This window comes from Podarcis erhardii, assembly GCF_964252035.2.
Source record: "Podarcis erhardii genome assembly, chromosome: 1".
NCBI lineage: Eukaryota > Metazoa > Chordata > Lepidosauria > Squamata > Lacertidae > Podarcis > Podarcis erhardii.
Genome location: NC_138497.1, coordinates 123098228 through 123117965, shown reverse-complemented (window position 1 = coordinate 123117965; position 19738 = coordinate 123098228). Strand labels below are relative to the sequence as shown.

The following is a 19738-nucleotide window of genomic DNA, read 5'->3' as shown; positions in this document are numbered from 1 at the left end:
CTAATTCATAGGGTTTCTCATTGTAGACTTGTAAACATCACTTGCTAGCTAGTGTAAAATAAGTGACTGATACAGTAAAATACAAAACCACTGTGAAGAAAAGTACTGGCAGTAGTAATCTACTTCTCTGGGCAAAGCAAAAAGTAATCAGGGGGCTCTTTCAAAAGATATAAAATCCCCAAAGACCTAATTCCACATTCAAAACAACCTCCCTCAACTTCCAGTTATAACACAAGATACTTCTACAGAAAGGACCTGTTTACTCATCAACAATCAAGTAGATAAATCTATTGGAGAAATTATTACACTGCAGATGCAAATATTTATCTGTATAAAAATTCAGTTCTGTTTCCTGTTCCTTTACTATGGTTTGTTTTTAAAACATATGTCTGAACTCTTTTTTTTTCCTAAAAAAAATATTCCAGACTAGAGGCATCAAGTCTCTACTTTAAATCCAGGATTCCTTCTTTTGTTTGCTTGTTTGTTTTGAAGGGACCAGTTAACTGTATTCTCCCTCTGTTAAAAGGCAGGGAAATCCGTGTTTTATGGCTATGAGGAGGATGAATATTTTACATGACGTGCATCTTTATCTTACAGACATAGCAAAGCTGCTGCAGGTTTAAACACCCCTGTAGGAATGAAAATCACGACAGCCAAGCATCATCAGGTGGCCCTCTTCCAACATCTGTGAGTTTACCTGCTGGATGGGCAGCATCAAAATTGCATCTTGTGCCAGGTGGATATGACCCACTCATCATTTTAATTAGCTACAATGCCTTCAAGATAGCATCAGTCCAGGGAAGGAATGGGAAACATTTCCCCCCCCCCCCAAGCAGGTGTGCGGGGGGGGGCACCTGCCCTATACCTGAGGTGTCAATCTCCTGCATTCCCAGTACGCCTTCAAAGACACTTGCTCCTGAAGCAGCAATGAAAATGCCACTAGAACGGAACCTGTATTTTAGCAGCAGTTTCCATGCAAACTGCTTCTTGTTCCTATGCTCCCCCCACCTATCAGCTGACAGATGGTGGGGGTGTGCCTTGCTCTAGCAAAAGAACAACCAGGTGCTCACTTTTAAGCTCCTAGTTATCCTTTTGAAGTTGGTACATGCCCTACACTTGATGTCGCATACAATGTCAAGTGTGAGACAAGTAGGTGTTTATTAGGAACCAAATTGGGACTCCACTGGATGAAATATGGCCTGAGGGTCGGAGGTTCCCAATATCTGGTCTAGAGTAGATAAAACATCAGGCAGTTCACAGACCCAGCCACATGCTCCAGGGTCAGCATCATTGATGGACCCTGACAAGGTGCATCAACCCTGGCAGCGGCCAATGATGCAAATTGCCAACACCAGTCCTAATACAGTCGTACCTTGGTTCTCGTACAGAATGCGTTCCAGGAGTCCGTTCGAAAACCATGACGCAGCTTCCGATTGGCTGCAGGAGCATCCTGCAGCCAATTGGAAGCCGCGCCAGACGTTCCGCTTCCAAAAATTGTTCAAAAACCAGAACACACACTACCGGTTTTCAATCATTTGGGAGCCAAAATGTACGAGTTCCAAGGCGTTCGGCAACCAAGGAACGACTGTACTCAGGATTACTGCTATGGAAAGGTGTGTGCCAGCTATTCTAACTGATACACACACACAATGGTCTCCGTATCTCAGCTAAAGAAAAACTAAAAATTAATCTGTAGCCAAGACTATTTTGTTCTACTCTTATTATTATGCACACTTGTGATGATTTTTGTTGTTACCATCTATTAACTTTATTTATTAAATATATATACCACCTTTCCTCCCAAAGGAACCTAAGGCAATGCTTTGCAATTCTTGAGCTTGATTCTGTTTTGCTTGATCATCAGCAGGTGGTTGTGGAACCGTGACCCAATTAAAATGTTTTTTCGAGAGATTATTTTCCAATCACAAAGCTCAGCGCTACAGAGAAATCAGTTTAGCCTTCTCTTTGGGCCACTAAAAAAATCTTAAGGACAAAACGGCAGAGCAAATAATGCTTCTCTGTTAACAACCATCCACTTTGCATTAATTGGCTTCTGTATCTCTACATATGACACAGGACGCATTCCATCCCCCAATCCTAAATTATTTCTTAATGTCTGAGGGACAAAAGAGACAAGATGCCATTCAAGCAGTCAGCAATTCTGCGAAAGGCATTTTAAAAGTAAATAGGCAGCAGAGGGGTCAATCCAGACTACAGCGGGTCAAATCAGCAACAAGCCCACGCTTAACAATTTTCAGAGCACAAAGTAAAACACAGTAATTCACAAAAGCTTTCCTGTGCTCACGAGAGATGAGGGGGCACTCCCATAACCCTTATTTGTGTATGTAAAGCACAAAGAATGAAAGAAACAAGTGTGTGGGAAGGAAGGCGAAACCAGTATAACCCAATCGAGCTGTCTGCCACAGCAATCCCATCTTCCAAATTATTTTAATGCAACTGTAAAAAAAAACAACAACTATAAGTATTGGGAATTCAAGGACGTTATAGAAACTAAAGCTGAGCTTCTTACTATTTGATTCCACTCCTGTGATCTCAAGAACATAAATAAAATCACAAGCCAGAAAGAGTCACAGAGTTTGACAAGGAACAGTAGCAACCCTGCTCTTTGCCAGATATGTTAAGGAAGATGAGCCAAGAAAAGAGACAAATGGTGGTCTTAAAACTCTGGCAAACACAGAAATCACATCCACATACTTTTACCTACTGACTTCTAAGTGCTGGATCATTCCAGTTTCCTATTCTGTGCCATCTGAGAGAAGAGAAAAGAGTACTACCTTCAGAAGCTAATGATCTACATAATTTTGGTGCATCCCAGATTGCTAGTTGGATGCTTTTCATTCTCATCTGCCTACCTCTGGAACCGACAACGTGCCATCAAGGACCTGAGAAATGTAAAAACCAGGAATAAGGCTGTGAGCCAGGCTGTGCCCAAGTCAGAAAGTCAGATCTGTTGCCACAATGGTCTGGGAGCCCTCAATGCATTGAAGTTAAACTGGTATAGAAGCCTGATCAATAAATCATATAGGTAGAAGTATTGAGTATAAACCAATCTTTCTGAAAGAAGGAGCTGAAGGTGATGACAGATAGATAGATGGTGTTATGTACAGTGGTGCCCCGCAAGACGAATGCCTCACAAGACGAAAAACCCGCTAGACGAAAGGGTTTTCCGTTTTTCGAGGCACTTCGCAAGACGAATTTCCCTATGGGCTTGCTTCGCAAGACGAAAACGTCTTGCAAGTCTTGCAAGTTTTCCCCCTTTTCCCCTCCTTTTTCTAAGCTGCTAAACCGCTAATAGCCACTAAGCCGCTAAGCCACTAAGCTGCTAATAGCGCTAATCTGCTAAGCCGCTAATAGCGATGCTTCGCAAGACGAAAAAACCGCAAGACGAAGAGACTCACGGAACGAATTATTTTCGTCTTGCGAGGCACCACTGTACTGAAGTTCTCACCCTGGGCCAGCAGGGGGATACTGTAGATAGTTATGCAAATATGGATCGAAAGTGACATTCAGTGCGGATAGTTTAGAAAATTGTTACAGTTACATTGTACGTGAGCTCTATATAAGCAGGCTGACTGAACCCTTCAGTTCAGTTCTGTTCTAGCTTACAAATAAAGAGCTGCTTTGGAGAAATCACTGCGTCGTCTGCTATGTCTACCCACTATTTAACAGATAGATGATAGATAGATGATAGATAGATAGATAGATAGATAGATGATAAATAGATTAGATTAGATTAGATAGATAGATAGATAGATAGATAGATAGATAGATAGATTAAAAGGCTGATTCCCATGAAGGAATATGGAGCAGTAATTACAGCAAAGCATGGGAAGGTTTTGTGTCAGTGAATTGTTCTTGCTACCCTTCTAAGAGGGAGTTTAGATATTTGTACTTGTGTATTTTTTTTTAATATTTCAAGGTCTATGGAACCTCCCCTCCTGCCACAGTAACTGAAGAGTTCCCCAATGTGACCCCTTTTCTGCTGCTACCCATTTCCTTTTAAAACTTCCTGGTAAAGGTAAAGGTAAAGGTACCCCTGCCCGTACGGGCCAGTCTTGACAGACTCTGGGGTTGTGTGCCCATCTCACTTAAGAGGCCAGGGGCCAGCGCTGTCCGGAGACACTTCCGGGTCACGTGGCCAGCGTGACAAAGCTGCATCTGGCGAGCCAGAGCCGCACACGGAAACGCCGTTTACCTTCCCGCTGGTAAGCGGTCCCTATTTATCTACTTGCACCCGGAGGTGCTTTCGAACTGCTAGGTTGGCAGGCGCTGGGACCGAGCAGCGGGAGCGCACCCCGCCGCAGGGATTCGAACCGTCGACCTTTCGATCGGCAAGTCCTAGGTGCTGAGGCTTTAACCCACAGCGCCACCTGTGTCCCAATACCTTGACATAAAAGGTTTGTGCATGAGATTGAAAATAATGTTGGGGGACAGAGCAAAATAAAACCTAATATTGTTTAATTAAAAGGTGCTTTGTACATAAAGGAATACTGATATTTGTGTCTTAAATGTGCCTCATGACAACATCTAAAGATTCAAGAGACACGTTGCTAACAGCAGCCTCCGAGAGGTTTATATCTCAAGCCAAATTCCTGAAAACTTCAACCCAACCAGAATCACTCCCGGCCTAACCCAGCTACCAGATATTATTTTCCTCTGACACCCAAGCTCCTCCGGTTGAACCTCTGGCTGCTTGGGCCAGTTAACAGAACAGCTTCTTTGCCTAACACTGCTACCGTCTCTGTTCTTCTAATAGTTCACCAAAGTCTAACTATCACACTGGGAAATAAATATTAATATTCAGGCCTCGGCTGTCCACCTTCAGCAGCTTTCTTTGGTCTTTGGCTCACACCCCCACCTAACTTTCCCAATTGACTTTTTTTAACCTCCACTCGCAGTTAACTTTTTTCACTGACTAGAGCAAGAATAAAAGAAGACAGCATCCTCTAGATGTTGCTGGATTCCGAGTCCCATGAGCCCCAATTAGTATGGCTAACGGTCAAGACCGGTGGGAGCTGGAGTCCAGCAGTATCTGGAGGACTCTACTCCTGCCAATCAAAGCCTGTCATTTCAAAGACCAATTAATATGAATTCACCAGGTACAGACAATGGTTCCGCATGCCTTCTCCCCCTTTCAGAACCTGTCACCAAGCATCTGCCACAAAACAGGCTTACAACAGAGAAGCAGCACATCACAAACACCTTGATCCTTGACAGTTACACTCCGACATCAGAGGTCACAAATCTTTCCCAAAGCACAAACCGTCATGTGCACAGCATTTTTCCACATCAGGAGACCTCTCTGTTAAGAAGGTGGGCAAGCTTAGCAGCTGCAAACAAATAATAATTTTATGTTGATAATTAATTATGCTGATAATTTTATGTTGACTAAGCAAAGGCAGGAGACCTTTATACCAGACGGGGCCAATCCAAGGAACCAATGCTGAACACATTTTTCCCCTTCTGTGTCTGAAGAGGCCAGTTAAGTTTCACATACGAAGTAGCTAACTTAACTAAATTAGGTCCCAGCATTAGGCCAGGAAACTTTTTTTTTTTTAATGATATTTTATTAGATTTTAACAAGAAAAAGGTTACAGAACAATAAACAAAAAACAGAGACAAAAAACACAAGAAAAATACAAAAACCAAAATTTAGCATAAAAAAAGAAAAAAGAAAAAGAAAAAAGAAAAATCCCTTTTTTCCATTTCTTACCATTCATTTACTTATTTTCCTGACTTCCTCTCACCTTCCTTTTTTGTATTCCATTTAGAAAGTTGGTTCAGCAAATTCATACCCTCTTAATTTACCCTTAGTTGTTTATCCTCATATATTATAACTTCAGATTTTCGTCTAATATCAATCCATTCTTGCAAATTCTTATTTTACCTTATTTCTAGAACCGTCATTAACATTATTAACATTTGAAAATTTTACAGTTCATTTTACCCTTAATTTCTTTAACCTTATCTTACCTTCAAAACATTAAAGTTTCAAAATTTAAACCATATTTAAACTTAACTCCTTCAAACCCTTCTGCTAAAGCCAATTAATTTCTTTCCAGACCAGGAAACTTTTGGTTCCTATTCTGGTCTTGCAGACACCATCTCCCTTGCCTTTTGAAGTGCTCTGGGCTCAGTGAAAGTATGATATGGAGGGAAACAGATACGACTAAAGATGAAACAAAGCAGCCTCCGCTACTTATTGTCCACACATTCTAATAGAGATGTGCATCTACGCAGAAAAATGGTTGGGTATACTGGGGGGAAAGCCATGGAAATCTTCGCTTTCCTGAAAAATCTAAAACTCAGGAAAGGACTGTTCATATAAATGCCTTCACACATTCATGAGTTTGTGAGGTGGAAAGCAGAGGGAAATTGCTCCCACAACGCCACAGCTGTCCAACGTGCCTGCTGACCTGCAGGTGCGCACTGAGCATCAGTCTCAGAAGAACAGCTACATGCACACACAAGCTCATGCCTAGTAGCCACACGTGAGAGCAGGAACTGTTTCCACTGATGCCAACCATGTGGTGGTCAGCAGACATAGTCAATGGTTCTGTCAGTAGTGGAGGGATGTGGTTTACAGGCACTTCCCCCCTCTATGCGTTCATGTGCTCATGGGTCTGTTTGTGGGAACCATCCTTGAGCACATGTTTAAAGCCACATCTCTCTTATTTCAGCAACCAAATCCAAAGGGAAACAAGAGCCAAATTATTACATCTGAAAAGGCACCATTGTTTTTGCACAGTCATACAAGAAGTCTCATGAGAAACGCAATTAATCTGTTTGAATTCGAAGAGACTTACAAAGTCAAATTAATATTCAGATCTCACTAGGCTCTGTGCAAAATATAGACAGTACACCAAAATCTTACAATTACTGCTGGAAGCAATTTTGTACTACTAATCATTTTTGACTGTATCTCAACCAGTAATCTAAAAAGCGCAGAAAAGGAAAAAATCTTCATACTAATCTGCTAAATCATCTAATTAATTGATTTCCTCCTGAAATACCTTTAAAACTGCATGAAATTATGTCCTAGCCATAAAAGCTAAAATAGAGCATGTTACATGTTGAAAATGTTAATCTAAAACAAGGATGCAGAGATTAAATTACAGTGGTACCTCAGGATGCGAACGGGATCCGTTCCAGAGCCCCGTTTGCATCCTGAATAGAACGTAAACGCGACGGCGCATCTGCGTGTGCATGGGTTGCATTTTGCCGCTTCTGCGCATGATCTGATTTTGAGCGTCTGCGCATGCACAGAGTGCAACCCGAAAGTGCTCAACCTGAAGAACATTCAACCCGTGGTATGACTGTATTCCAATGTCACCTTTCCCAGCAGAGGTCCTAATTTGGTCCATGAGTTCATTATCCATGAAACCCCAACCACTTGCCCCACACCTGATGACATATTACGCTGTATGTCAGGCAGGTAAAGGCATGGCTGTTAAGGAACAACCAGGAGCCTTAAAGTGCCCTCCTGACAGCACAGATCAGCACTGACAGGAAGTCTCCCTGGGATTGACTGCCCCAGGGAATTTTCTATCAGGAGTTTCCAGGTGGAATGTTACCCTGCAGCTATTTGCAAAAGAAGAAAGAAAAGAATCATTTCCTTTGAGGTTGGGTTACCTGACATCATGGTAGTAACAGGTGATTGCTTGCCAAATGAACATTTTGCTAACCCTGATTTTTTAAAAAATGAAGTACCCTTGGCATATGAACAGCTCTGCATTTTAAACTCAGTAAAATGTTAGCACCATCATGACCACAGGAACAAAAGGGGATTTGCTTCTGCTGTCTGATGCTAAACACATTTACTTGGGAATAAACACCATTTTGTTGTAGAAAAAAGATAATGCATATTTCTAAAGTAAAGCTAAGCTTCTGAAACAATCTCCATGTCTGACTGGCCACCCTGACTATATATCACTGCCTTTTAATGCTTGTGGCTCTAGGAAACACCTGATCATTTTCCAAACGAAAAAGCACATTGAGAGCCAGGGGAGGAATACTTTGACTCATTCCACACAAATATTACACAGTGTTAAAGGATGCTCACTACTTAATATTATCTGGGAATTTACCATTCCTAATGCTTTTCAACATGGTTTTGCTTGATTTTGTGGCCCTGCACAGCACAGGTGTGAAGCCAAAATTTGTTTACAGTAGCCTGAATGCCTTCATTTCTCCTTTTGTTGTCTCTATCATTCTCCTCCAACTCCCACTTTCCACTCTGAAGAAACAGCCTTTTTCATCTTCCCTTTCGTCCCCGTCCCCCTGCAGAGCTTCACCTGCTGGGATTAATTAGCGGTGCTTCTGACACCACGCAAACCATGCAAGCACTCACAATGACAATAAAACACAAAACACAATGGTAAAGCTGCAGCTGACAACAAGGCAAATCTTGCATTAACCTTGATTCTCCCCCACCCTATAAATATCTTCCTCTCAAAGGCTGCCTGTCATCAGCATATAGAAATCAAGTGATAACTTGCACATCTGAGCTGGTCCCTAGAGTGCCATCTTACACCACCTTGAGACAGGACACAGCCCTATCATTAAGCAGAGCAAAGCAGCTGTATCAGAAGGCAGCAGGCACTGGAGAAAGTGGGGAGATGCTAGCTGCGAGTTGCTGCCTGTCCTTCCTGAGCCCCAAAATCATTTCCTTCTGCTAGTGGCCAGGACTGTGTGTGCCAGCCTTCCGAAGCATGGGAACGATTGTGGAATATGGATATAAAATTTACAGTATGTTATGGTTTTAGATAAATTTATATGAAAATGATATTTTGTTTGTATCTAACACAGAGTAAAGAAGAAGAAGAAGAGGAGGAGGAGGAGGAGGAGGAGTTTGGATTTGATATCCCACTTTATCACTACCTGAAGGAGTCTCAAAGTGGCTAACATTCTCCTTTCCCTTCCTCCCCCACAACAAACACTCTGTGAGGTGAGTGAGGCTGAGAGAATTCAGAGAAGTGTGACTAGCAGCTGCATGTGGAGGAGTGGAGACACGAACCCGGTTCCCCAGATTACGAGACTACGGCTCTTAACCACTACACCACACTGGCAAACTGGCAAAAATGTATAAATCTAAATCAAACAAGTGTTGAAAATGTAAAGAAGGTTCTTTTTATCATGTGTGGTGGTCTTGTTGTATGGTTAAAGCTTACTGGGAAATGATATACAATGTATTGAAAAGGATGTTCAAAATAACTTTATTTTTTAAAAAACAGAAGCTTTTCTTTTCTTATAGGGACAAAACTACCTAAATTGTACAGAAATTTATTTATGTATGCTACTAAAGCAGCAAGAATGCCAGTTGCTCCAAAGCGGAAAGAAGCAGAAGTCCCAGCAAAGGAAGAATGGATACAAAAACTTATCGAATATGCAGAAATGGCGAAACTTACCGGAAGAATAAGAAATCAAAATAACAAACTTTTTATAAAAGAATGGATATAAACTGTAAACAGATAAAAACATTAGCAGGATTATTGTAATAACCTGCCATTTTATAAGAGTATATATTTACAGTAGATAATTAAATGAGGAAGTTAAATGAATTTGGATAAGCAGAAGATATTAAAAATAAATTTAAGGAACTGCAGAAAGAGGGGGAAGGAAGTCAAACTTTTGAAATGTTAAATTGATTGTAAAATTAATGAAGTGTATAAACTTGAAAAGTATAAATAAAAACTAAGAAAGAAAGAAAGAAAGAAAGAAAGAAAGAAAGAAAGAAAGAAAGAAAGAAAGAACTGTGTGTGCCAGTCAGGCAGCCCTGAACTGCTGTCTTCCGGTACACTAGAGGATGGTGTCCCATCACCAGTGCTGAAGCTAAGATACAGCTGCCATTCTAATGAAGCACTATTATGCGAAATGGGAGAGGAAATGACAGCTTGTTCGTCACCCAAGGCAGCATAAAATCATGGGCTGCTCCTGGATGTGACAAAGAAAAGCTGCAACCCAAGCTGAGTCGGAAGGATGAATACCTTTGTGCTCAAATAACCTGTCACAGTCCACTGTTGGAAGTTTCCCAAAGGAATTAGTTCCTCATCCCCCTTTAAAGTCCCCTATTAGATTACATCCTGGGCAATAAGGGGCCAGTAGCATGGGGTTCATAGAGACCTCCTACACTTTCCAGTAAGCACATGGACCCCCACATAGTTGTCTCTTTCCTTGGGCAAGCCTGAGATAATATGGGGACTCATAAATCCAGTAAAACAGATGAGGATGGACTCTTTTCTCCACACCGTAAGGACAACATCAAACCTTAGTAGTGGAATAACAGCTATAGGACCCCCTCTAACCCCAAAGAATAAGATTCCACAGAAGGCAGGTACAAATCTAGCTTCCTCACTGACCCTACAAAGCTGCTGTCCAGAGGAGGAGGGATGCAGAGATAATCTCCAGGACCAAGTCTCCTGAACCCGCTGCAACTATATCACTCTACCTCTCCAAGTTTGTTTTCTGTCCTGAGACTAGCTTTCTTCTGGCCAAAGCTCCATAGTCTGGGCCTGCAAGTCTTCTGACCACTGGTGAATGCACCAAGTAAACATTGTCTTTCCAATTCTAAGACTGTCAATAGCTGATTAACTATGGTGGTTGGAAAACATGACTAAATCATGTTAGATTCTTCAGATGAAACACAAACCCATGTAGCAAAGCATGAGCTTTGCCTCCCGTAGTCAAAGGCTCCCCACATGCAATGCCCCATGCTGTCATAAGAAACATGCAGTCAAACTGCATGGCTTTCTAGTCAAACCATGTGCTGCATCAACTATACTAATTTTTTAAAAAATAAAATAAAATTAGAATGTAATACCTTTCACATTATAAATAATTTACCCGTAACGTTATGTGCAAGCTGTGTAATTGTAATAGAGGCTTAACATGCCCAACTAAGCAATTAAAAAAAGCAAGGTATGTCATCGTTTTAAATGTTTGCTATCACTAAAACAAGGTCAAAAGGAGGGCTTGCAGATCTGAGGTATTTGCACAATCTCTTCCTGCTCCTCTAAAAGTCAACGTGGGAGAGTTTTGGCTGACTTTCTGTAGCCAATCAAAAAATCACTTATTTAATACAACAACAACAACAACAACAACAACAACAACAACAACACACATATAGATGATAGACATGAAGTTGCAAGTTGCCCTTAAAAGTATAAAAAAAACAAATTTGAGGGACCCAACACAGATCTATGCCACTTGTTTGCTCTTGGCTTCGAGAACTTTGAGGTTTACTTAAAAGTAATTCTAACAGGCCAGACTCTACCATCAGGCAGAGTAAGGCTACTGGCTGAGGCATCAGATTTTAGGTGTTGTGGAAGGGCAGCAAATTATTAGTTGTTTAATTTATTGCTAATGTGTTTTTTATTCCAAGGGAGAGAGACTTGTGGGGTTTTCTGCCTCAAGCACAATAATAACTTGGTCAGCCTTGGGTGCTATGCACCTTGACTTGTTGAGGGGGAGACCATTTGTTGCTCCACCTAAAGCATCAAAATGTATTGGACCAGACCTGAATGCTGAACCAAGTTGCAGGTGATCTTCCTTCTTTTCTTTTAGCCAATGTGTGATCTTGCACACAGCCAGCACTAGGTAGCTCTGCTGGATTGTGTCCGCATATCCCTTTCAGGACCGGTCCTATTATGAGGGAGAGTAAGTCAGCCACCTAAGGTGGCAGATACTGAGAGTGGACATAATTGTTTCAGCCATGCAGCCTGCCCTGTCCTAGGCTAGACTGCTCCCTTCAGAAGCAGCCTGCTCAACTTTCGTGCGTGGAATTGGAGAGGATGTCTTTGGAATGAGGGAGGATTCTTCAGGCAGTAACTTCTTCAGTCATTGCAAGGATTTGCACATGAACAGAATGAGTTAGTTGGATACCACCCTTTATCTTTAAATGAGACAGCCATGATTTAAACAGGGGGTGTCTTCAAAGAGGGCTGCATACTGTAGGATGCACCTTAAAGGGGAAACTCCACTACAAAATTGCAGAGTTACACTCAGTAATATTTCCCCCACACATAACTGATCTCGCACTCTATTTCCCCCAGTCCCCACCACCAGACTCTTAAGATATTGTTGGGACAGTGGAAAAGCTCCTATTTTGTTGTGCAAGCCCTGATATTGACATGGAGAACTTCTGAATCCTCTATAGCCCCTAACACATTGTTAGCACTATAGAAACATTAAATTATGTTTCATTCAGAACAATGCAGCTGCTCTTTACTTACAAGGACAGGAGAAATGATTATACACACCATGCATGGCCCACTAATATTGGCTTGGCTTGCTGACCAGACACTATTCATGCTCACCACCAAACCTGTCCCTTTCCCTCTCCTTCTTGAAGTCCTCTGGCAGGTGGAAAGGGATTGTGGGAAAGGGAGAGGTTTATTTTACTGGAATACAGAAAGACGGCCTACTGTTTCTTATCTCCTCCAGACTGAAATACAACTAAGACCTCAGAAGAAGGATGTACAGTATTAACGTAATTGACCATATGACACTGTGCTACATACCCTTATCAGTGTCTACCTAGCCAAGTATAGCAAAAAAATTCCCAACCTCTGAAGAAAGTCCAGGGATGCTATTTAAGTGTTGCCGGGCGCAATGTGACCTGCATTTCATCTTCACTGCTGATGAGAGCAGGTATTTTTGCAGTAGCAAAACAGGATTTCTAGGAATAACTTGGAGCACTCATATTAAAGGGGTTGGTTTTTTTCCTTTGGTATGTGTTTTACGCCATCAAGGAGAGCACTGAAAATTTAGGCTACAGTTCTACATATAATCCACATGGGGAAAGTTCTGCTAAACTCAGTGGGATTCTGTCTGAAGTAGGTAAGTATACACTACCAGGTTTCTAAGTGAGTTGCAGTAGCAGGCAGGGGTAGCCAACTCAACTCAAAAGAATAGGGCCTTTCCTGAAGCCCCACATCACATACTATAGGGCAGTGATGGCCAAGCTTGGTCCTCCAGCTCTTTTGGGACTACAACTCCCACCATCCCTAGTTAACAGGACCAGTGGTCAGGGATGATGGGAATTGTAGTCCCAAACATCTGGAAGGCCAGAGTTTGCCTATGCCGGCTATAGAGGAACCACCAGATCTCATCTGCTGATCTTACAGCACAGGGAAGTCATTATGGAAGGAGTTCTTGCAGACACTTGGGCCCCAAGTCATTTAGAGATTTAAAAATCAAAGTACCTTGATTTGGGTCCAGGAAACACCTGGCAACCATTATAGCAATTTTAAAATATGAAATATAAAATGTAAAAAATATAAAATATAAAAATATAAAATGAGTACTATACTCATGGCCTAATTCCCCTATCAAAATTCTTGCCAGAGCGATTTCCCGTCAGTCTTCAAGGGAAGGCCCACATAGAGTGCATTGCAGTAGTCTAGCCTGGAGGCTTCCAAAACACAAGTACTCACAATCAGGCTATCCCAATTCATAAATAGCACCAGCCAAAGCAAGGCACACCTAACCACTGAGGCCACTTCCAACTAAGCACCTGCTCCTTCAGGGGAAATGCAATCCCATGAAGAATAGGTCACTCTGCCAACTCCTTTTCATCAGAACCACCCACTCATAGCCCTTTCCACCTGTCCAGTAAAGAGCACCGCCTTGCCAATCTGCACATTGTTGAGAGCAGTATTTTGCTAACATCAGAACATACTTTGTTCTTGAATACCTTTCTTTAAACAAGTCTATAAAAGGTAAAGGGACCCCTGACCATTAGGTCCAGTCGTGACCGACTCTGGGGTTGCGGCGCTCATCTCGCTTTATTGGCCGAGGGAGCTAGCGTACAGCTTCCGGATCATGTGGCCAGCATAACTAAGCCGCTTCTGGCGAACCAAAGCAGCGCATGGAAATGCCATTTACCTTCCTCCGGAGTGGTACCTATTTATCTACTTGCACTTTGACGTGCTTTCAAACTGCTAGGTTGGCAGGAGCAGGGACCGAGCAATGGGAGCTCACCCCGTTGCGGGGATTCGAACCACCGACCTTCTGATCAGCAAGTCCTAGGCTCTGTGGTTTAACCCACAGCGCCACCCGCATCCCAACAAGTCTATAGAAATGCTTTTTAAAGCATAGTGTGGCGTTATAAACCAGATATTGTATGCAATCAGAGTCTTCATATTCTTTGCGGGTGTCATGGCTCTGGAATCAGATTCTTCATCTTCAAGGAATGTGGGTGAGGACTATGAAGCAGAAGGGGCAGGGGGCATGCAGAGGAGCTCAGGTGAGCCTGAGGAGCCAGTGCCCTCCTCTCCAGCCTGAGGATGTGGCACAGTCATCCTCTGACTCAGAAGACTTCACTGTGTAACATTCACACTCAGTTGCATTAGGAGATTACTGGAGAAGGGTGGGCCTTCTGAGTAGAGCAGCTACTACTATTTATCGGCTCAGTTTTGGCTTGTTCGTTGCTAGTCCAATGTCAGAGCTTTGTGTTCCCCAGAGCATAGCCTACACCTTCCCTCTAGCCTGAACCCTGCCTTGACTCACTGTGTCTTGTCTTGCAGCCTGTTTATGATTGCCAGGCCACAGAGCACAAGTGTCACTATGATGAAACTCACTGCTGCAGTGAAGGGTCAACTGTGCTTGCTTGCTTTGTGCACATTCATCATCCATTATTGTTGTTGTTTTCATTTCATTTCATTTCTATACTGCTTTGTATTTTTAAGGGGGACGGACCTCAAAGCAGTCTGCAACCTACATTAAAACATCAAATGAAACAATCCAGAATAAAACATTGCTGAAGAAAGTCAGGTATAAAGTATATATTCAAAGCAACTAACAGGATACAAAAGTATTATCTTAAAAGATTTCTGAAGAAAACATAAAGTCAAATATAAGATGAACATTTAAAGAAGAATAATTAGCAAGAGAATAAAATATTCTATACATTAAGCTTGAAATAATTTTGTATACGTTATTTTGTATACCGCTTTGAGGTTTGTTTGTCTGACAAATCAAGTGGTATACAAATTTATGAAGTAAATTCTATTCAGTTAAATTGTCAATATCTGTCGTTTTTGCATTTCATTTCTCTTTAACCTTTATGCTTACAATCCGTTCCCCTCCTCCACCAGCCCTGTATATATGTACCTACAACTGAGGATTGCAATTCATGCATCTGAATGAAATGGACTCTAGTCTACAAAACTTTGTTTGTCTTTAAGGTGCCACAAGGCACTCCCCCCCCTTTTTTTACTATGGTTGGTGATAACATAGTGAAAGGTTATTAAATTGAGAGCAATGTAATATAAACATACAGAGAGAAGCATTGCTCACACTCTTCATTAGCAGTTAGTCACAGTGCTAGGATGCAGTTTTGCCATGTGCACTGCTCTTTTTTTAAAGAGGTTTGCTGAAGTGTGCAAAGTTCACATGGAAGACTATGGCAATGAAACAGGTCAGCAAGCCCATTAGCTGTACCTGAACAGTTTGCATCACAAGAATGGAGGTGCTGATCTCTATTAAAACTACCTAAGCTGAATGTGGAAAGATTTATATCACATTGCAAGAGTGAGCATTCTTGCCTCTGTTACAGCTGTCTGCAACCATACTAATTGGAGCAGAGATTATTGTGGATTTACACGTTATCATAGGGGTGAAAGCATTTTTGCTGACTTAACTACCTTTTTAAATTAATCACTGCCATTCATTCCCTATGTAGCTCATAGTAATGGACTTCTGATTTACATGGGTTGTAAGGGCTGTGGTCCTGTTGTAGAAATATTGTTCTAATGCAAGACATATTAGCCTTTGCAATTAACGTCGTTGCTTTTTTATAATGCAGGAAAAAAATATTGCATGCCTGAGAACTTTTTATTTTAATTATCAGCATTTGCCTAGCAGTGCTCTCGAAACATTTTTCATTCAATTTACAGATTGAGCAGTGGTAGAAGCAGACAAAACTGCTACAGAGTATGAGACAAAACATTTTATTCCCTAAAATCCATGTTTTGTCCCAATTTATCACCAAGCTTAGCGTTCCATATAGTATTATGGCTCTTCCAGAAAAAAACATTTCCATATTTGTAGTTAACAGTAAGAGACCTCCTGCAAAATATAAATCACAATATCAAGGAAGAGCCTTTTCCACTGAATAATGCAAGCAGGGAAAATCTAAAACAGTTTGGAACAAATTGCAAAAAAAAGGGGGTATCTGAATCGGGGTAGAAATTCCCCAGGCACCAGCCGTACGTCTAATTACAACCATGTGGATGATATCCGGTTGCCAGGTAGGCAACTGACATCTCCATCTGGCTGGCCCCTCCAGCTTTCTTAAGCAGGTAAGCAGGTAAGCAGAAGAGCTCATTTACTGCATTCATATCCCACTTTTCTCTCCAATGAGCACATGGTTCAACCCCGCTTAGGTAAAGGTAAAGGGACCCCTGACCATTAGGTCCAGTCATGGCCGACTCTGGGGTTGCAGTACTCATCTCGCTTTATTGGCCGAGGGAGCCAGCGTACAGCTTCCGGGTCATGTGGCCAGCATGACTTCTGGTGAACCAGAGCAGCGCACGGAAACGCCGTTTACCTCCCCGCTGGAGCGGTACCTATTTATCTACTTGCACTTTGACGTGCTTTCGAACTGCTAGGTTGGCAGCAGGAGCAGGGACCGAGCAACGGGAGCTCACCCCGTCGCAGGGATTTGAAACGCCGACCTTCTGATCGGCAAGCCCTAGGCTCTGTGGTTTAACCCACAGCCCACCCGCGTCAACCCCCCCCCCTTATCCTACAACAACCCTGTGGAGTAGGTTAGGAGGCTGTGACTGGCCCAATGTCACCTAGCAAGCTTCATGACTGAGCGGGGATTTGAACTCTGATCTCCCAGGTCCTAGTCAGACACTAATCACTAACACCACACTGGCTTCCTAGAGTACTTCTGCTGCTGGGCAGCTATATAAATTAAGGAGATAAATATGGGGAAAGCAAAATTTCCCTTAGAGAAGGATCTGAAATATTTTCCTTGAAGCTTGAATTTATTTTATTCCGGATTGTTTTATCTGATGTTTTAATGTGTTGCAAACCTCTCTGATATTTTTTCTTTTCTTTAAAAAATAAAGTGGCGTAGGAATGAAATGAATAATAACACTAATAATAAATTTCACTGTAAAAAAATGAATTGCCTAGACGTTTTGCGGCGACAACCGTAAACTAAGGTGCCATTGGGGGAGCGATTAGCTAATACAGTATATGAGTTTCCAACAATGATCTGATTTAAACGAAAAGGCAGAAGTCAATTACAACAATGCCCATTCAGAGAGAGTCAACATGTTTGAAAAACTAAATTCTTTCATCAAAGGCAGCCAAAATGTAGGTTCTGCTTCACCATTTAGGTCAGTTGTTTACTAGAAAGTAAGCCTGAAAATATATAGGGCAAGTTGCTCTGTCTTTACAACTAGAAAAGGAGAAATTTGTTAAAAGCAGTGGGGGAAGCAGATGATCATCTGAAAGGCCAGCAAGCAAACCTTCATCAGTTTCAATCACATTAACATTTTACTTCTCAGGTTTAAGGAGTACATTTTCTCTCCTAAAAGCAAAAGCACATTTTTTAAAAAGGTTTTTTTTATATAACGCACTTGATCCCACTTGGCATTAGAGAATTAAGAGTCATTTCATTTATGTATTAAGTTAGAAGATTTTTATACATTTGTCATTTCAATTATTATTTGTTCTTTTCTGCTTTCTTTCCTTGTGAAGCTGTTCAGAATGGAAAAGATCCACTGAAAATCAGTGCCGTTGTCAATGCTCCAAGTAGCTTGTCAACGAAAAAAGGCAAGCTAAACAAAAGGAACCACCAGAAATATGGTTAAATGTGTACAGAGCTTTTAAATTAAAACCCTAGGGAAGAAAATTATCTATTGGGCGTTTTATAGAAACATTTTTCTTGCAAAACTTAAAGCTTCTTAACATATTGACTAAAAGGGGGGGGGGGTTGGCGAATCAAAGAAGTCTATTTTCAATAAAGAAGCAAACCATTTAAATTGTCACACAGAGGCTATCAACAGCACCTAGTTATGTAACAGCCATCCCATCCGAAGTGAAGTGTTAGTGACACCATTAACCTTCCCAAGGATAATAATTCCTTTCCTTTCCTTAAATATTTCCTGGTTTTTTTGTAAGGTTGGTTCAAAAGAGGCCAAAGGAAGTAAGATCTCTAGCAAGCTAATTCTCCAGAAAAAATAGATAAGAACAAAGCTCAAAATAAGCCAAATCCTAAACATTTCCAGCTGGTTCATATTTTTCTATGGCAGCTATATTTAAGCAAAAAGGCAAGTAAGTCCCTGTACAGCACAAGGCCCTATACAAAAATCTAGTCATTTGTAGCCTCACACCCAAGAATTTAACCAAGACATCAACCTGGTGTCAGAAGCAAAACATTCAAGAAAGGCAACTGAACTATACGTAATATATAAACTGAAAGGCTGCCTATGACTGGCTTGTGTCCAATACAACATGCTCAAACGCTTTCAACTAAACCAGTTGACAGAACGCACTCCTGAGCCACCTTTCTCCTTTCCCCTGCAAATTCCTTCTGAATTTGACTCCTCGCCACCGGAAACATCAAAAGCCAAATGCTTCCACAGATTCAGAGGCTGATTAAACTACACAGAGGTTTCAGGAGTTTGCTGCCGTTTTTCACCGTAATTCTAAGTCCCAGGGCAGCCGACCCCGGACCGGCCTCTCATAAGGAAATCCTTGTGTAATCGCCCTGTATGTGCGCACGCACGCATGTGCGCACAGAGCATGAGTTCTGGAGGAAAACGATGGCCAGAACGGTACAGAGGAACCTGACACATCTGCCATTATCCTGCGTGCTGCGGGAAACCACACACAGGCAAGGCCAGGTGACTTTGTGCCAGGGGTGCCAACTTGATTAAAATATTGGGGGGGGGGAGGGCAGGTAAGCCCCACCCCACATCACAACAAAGTGTGGCACATGCACACCATTTGAATGGCAATGCCTGTCAACTTTAGGGGGGGCCCACCCCCTCCAATATTTTATGGCGGGGGAGAAGGGACCACAGGCCCCTGGGAGTTGACTTGTGGTTTCCTCCATCCCTTTCCATGGATGCCGCCAAGACTCTGGCTGCCTCGAGGAAATGACATAACAATGCCATGGGTGGGTGTGCGTATTCCTCCTCCTCCTCCACCACCACCACCACCAGCAAAACTGACTCACGTTTGCATCCTGTATCTTCCCCTGTGGCCAAGATGCTGTGGGGAGGGCGAGCGCGCGCCTGGTGGCGGCCAGCAAGCCAGCCAGCAGCCCACGCAAACAAAAGCAGCATCTCTCCCTCCATCCTCCTACCTGCCGTGGGAGGAGCAGCAGCAGCAGCAGCAAATAAACCCGCACGCACGCCAGGCATCCTTTCCTTTCCATTCAACTCACCTGCAGCAACGCCGTCTGCAGCCGGGCACCTGCGCGAGGGCTGGAAGGAGAAACAAGGCCCGGGGGAGAAGGCGGAGAGGCGCCCGCCTTGCTCTCCTCCATGCAGCGAGCGACACCTCTCTCTCTCTCTCTGGCGAAGGATGCTGAGGAGAGGAATGGAGGGAGGGAGAGGCAGCCCCAGTCCTTGAAGAACAGCCCCCACCCTTTCGTCTTCCCTTCAACCTGAGGCGCTGCTGCTGCCGCTTCCTAATTATTATTTTTCCCCCCTGCCTCTTCTCTCTCGCGCGCGCTCCCGGCAGCCGCCTCAAC

General features: G+C 42.6%; 1 protein-coding gene across 4 annotated transcripts in view; it reads right to left on the bottom strand.

The window, feature by feature from the left end:
* The window catches only part of HECW2 (HECT, C2 and WW domain containing E3 ubiquitin protein ligase 2), a 193857-nt gene extending 174348 nt beyond the window's left edge, over window positions 1-19509 (bottom strand). For 3 of the 4 annotated variants that reach the window (XM_081855139.1, XM_081855143.1, XM_081855144.1), the window contains exon 1: window positions 19430-19509. The gene's annotated coding sequence lies outside the window, so the exon portion shown is untranslated. Of the gene's footprint in view, window positions 1-19219; window positions 19240-19429 lie in introns of those variants that run through there. The other variant, XM_081855140.1, reaches the window with a different exon arrangement.
* Window positions 19510-19738: the final 229 nt, after the last annotated feature.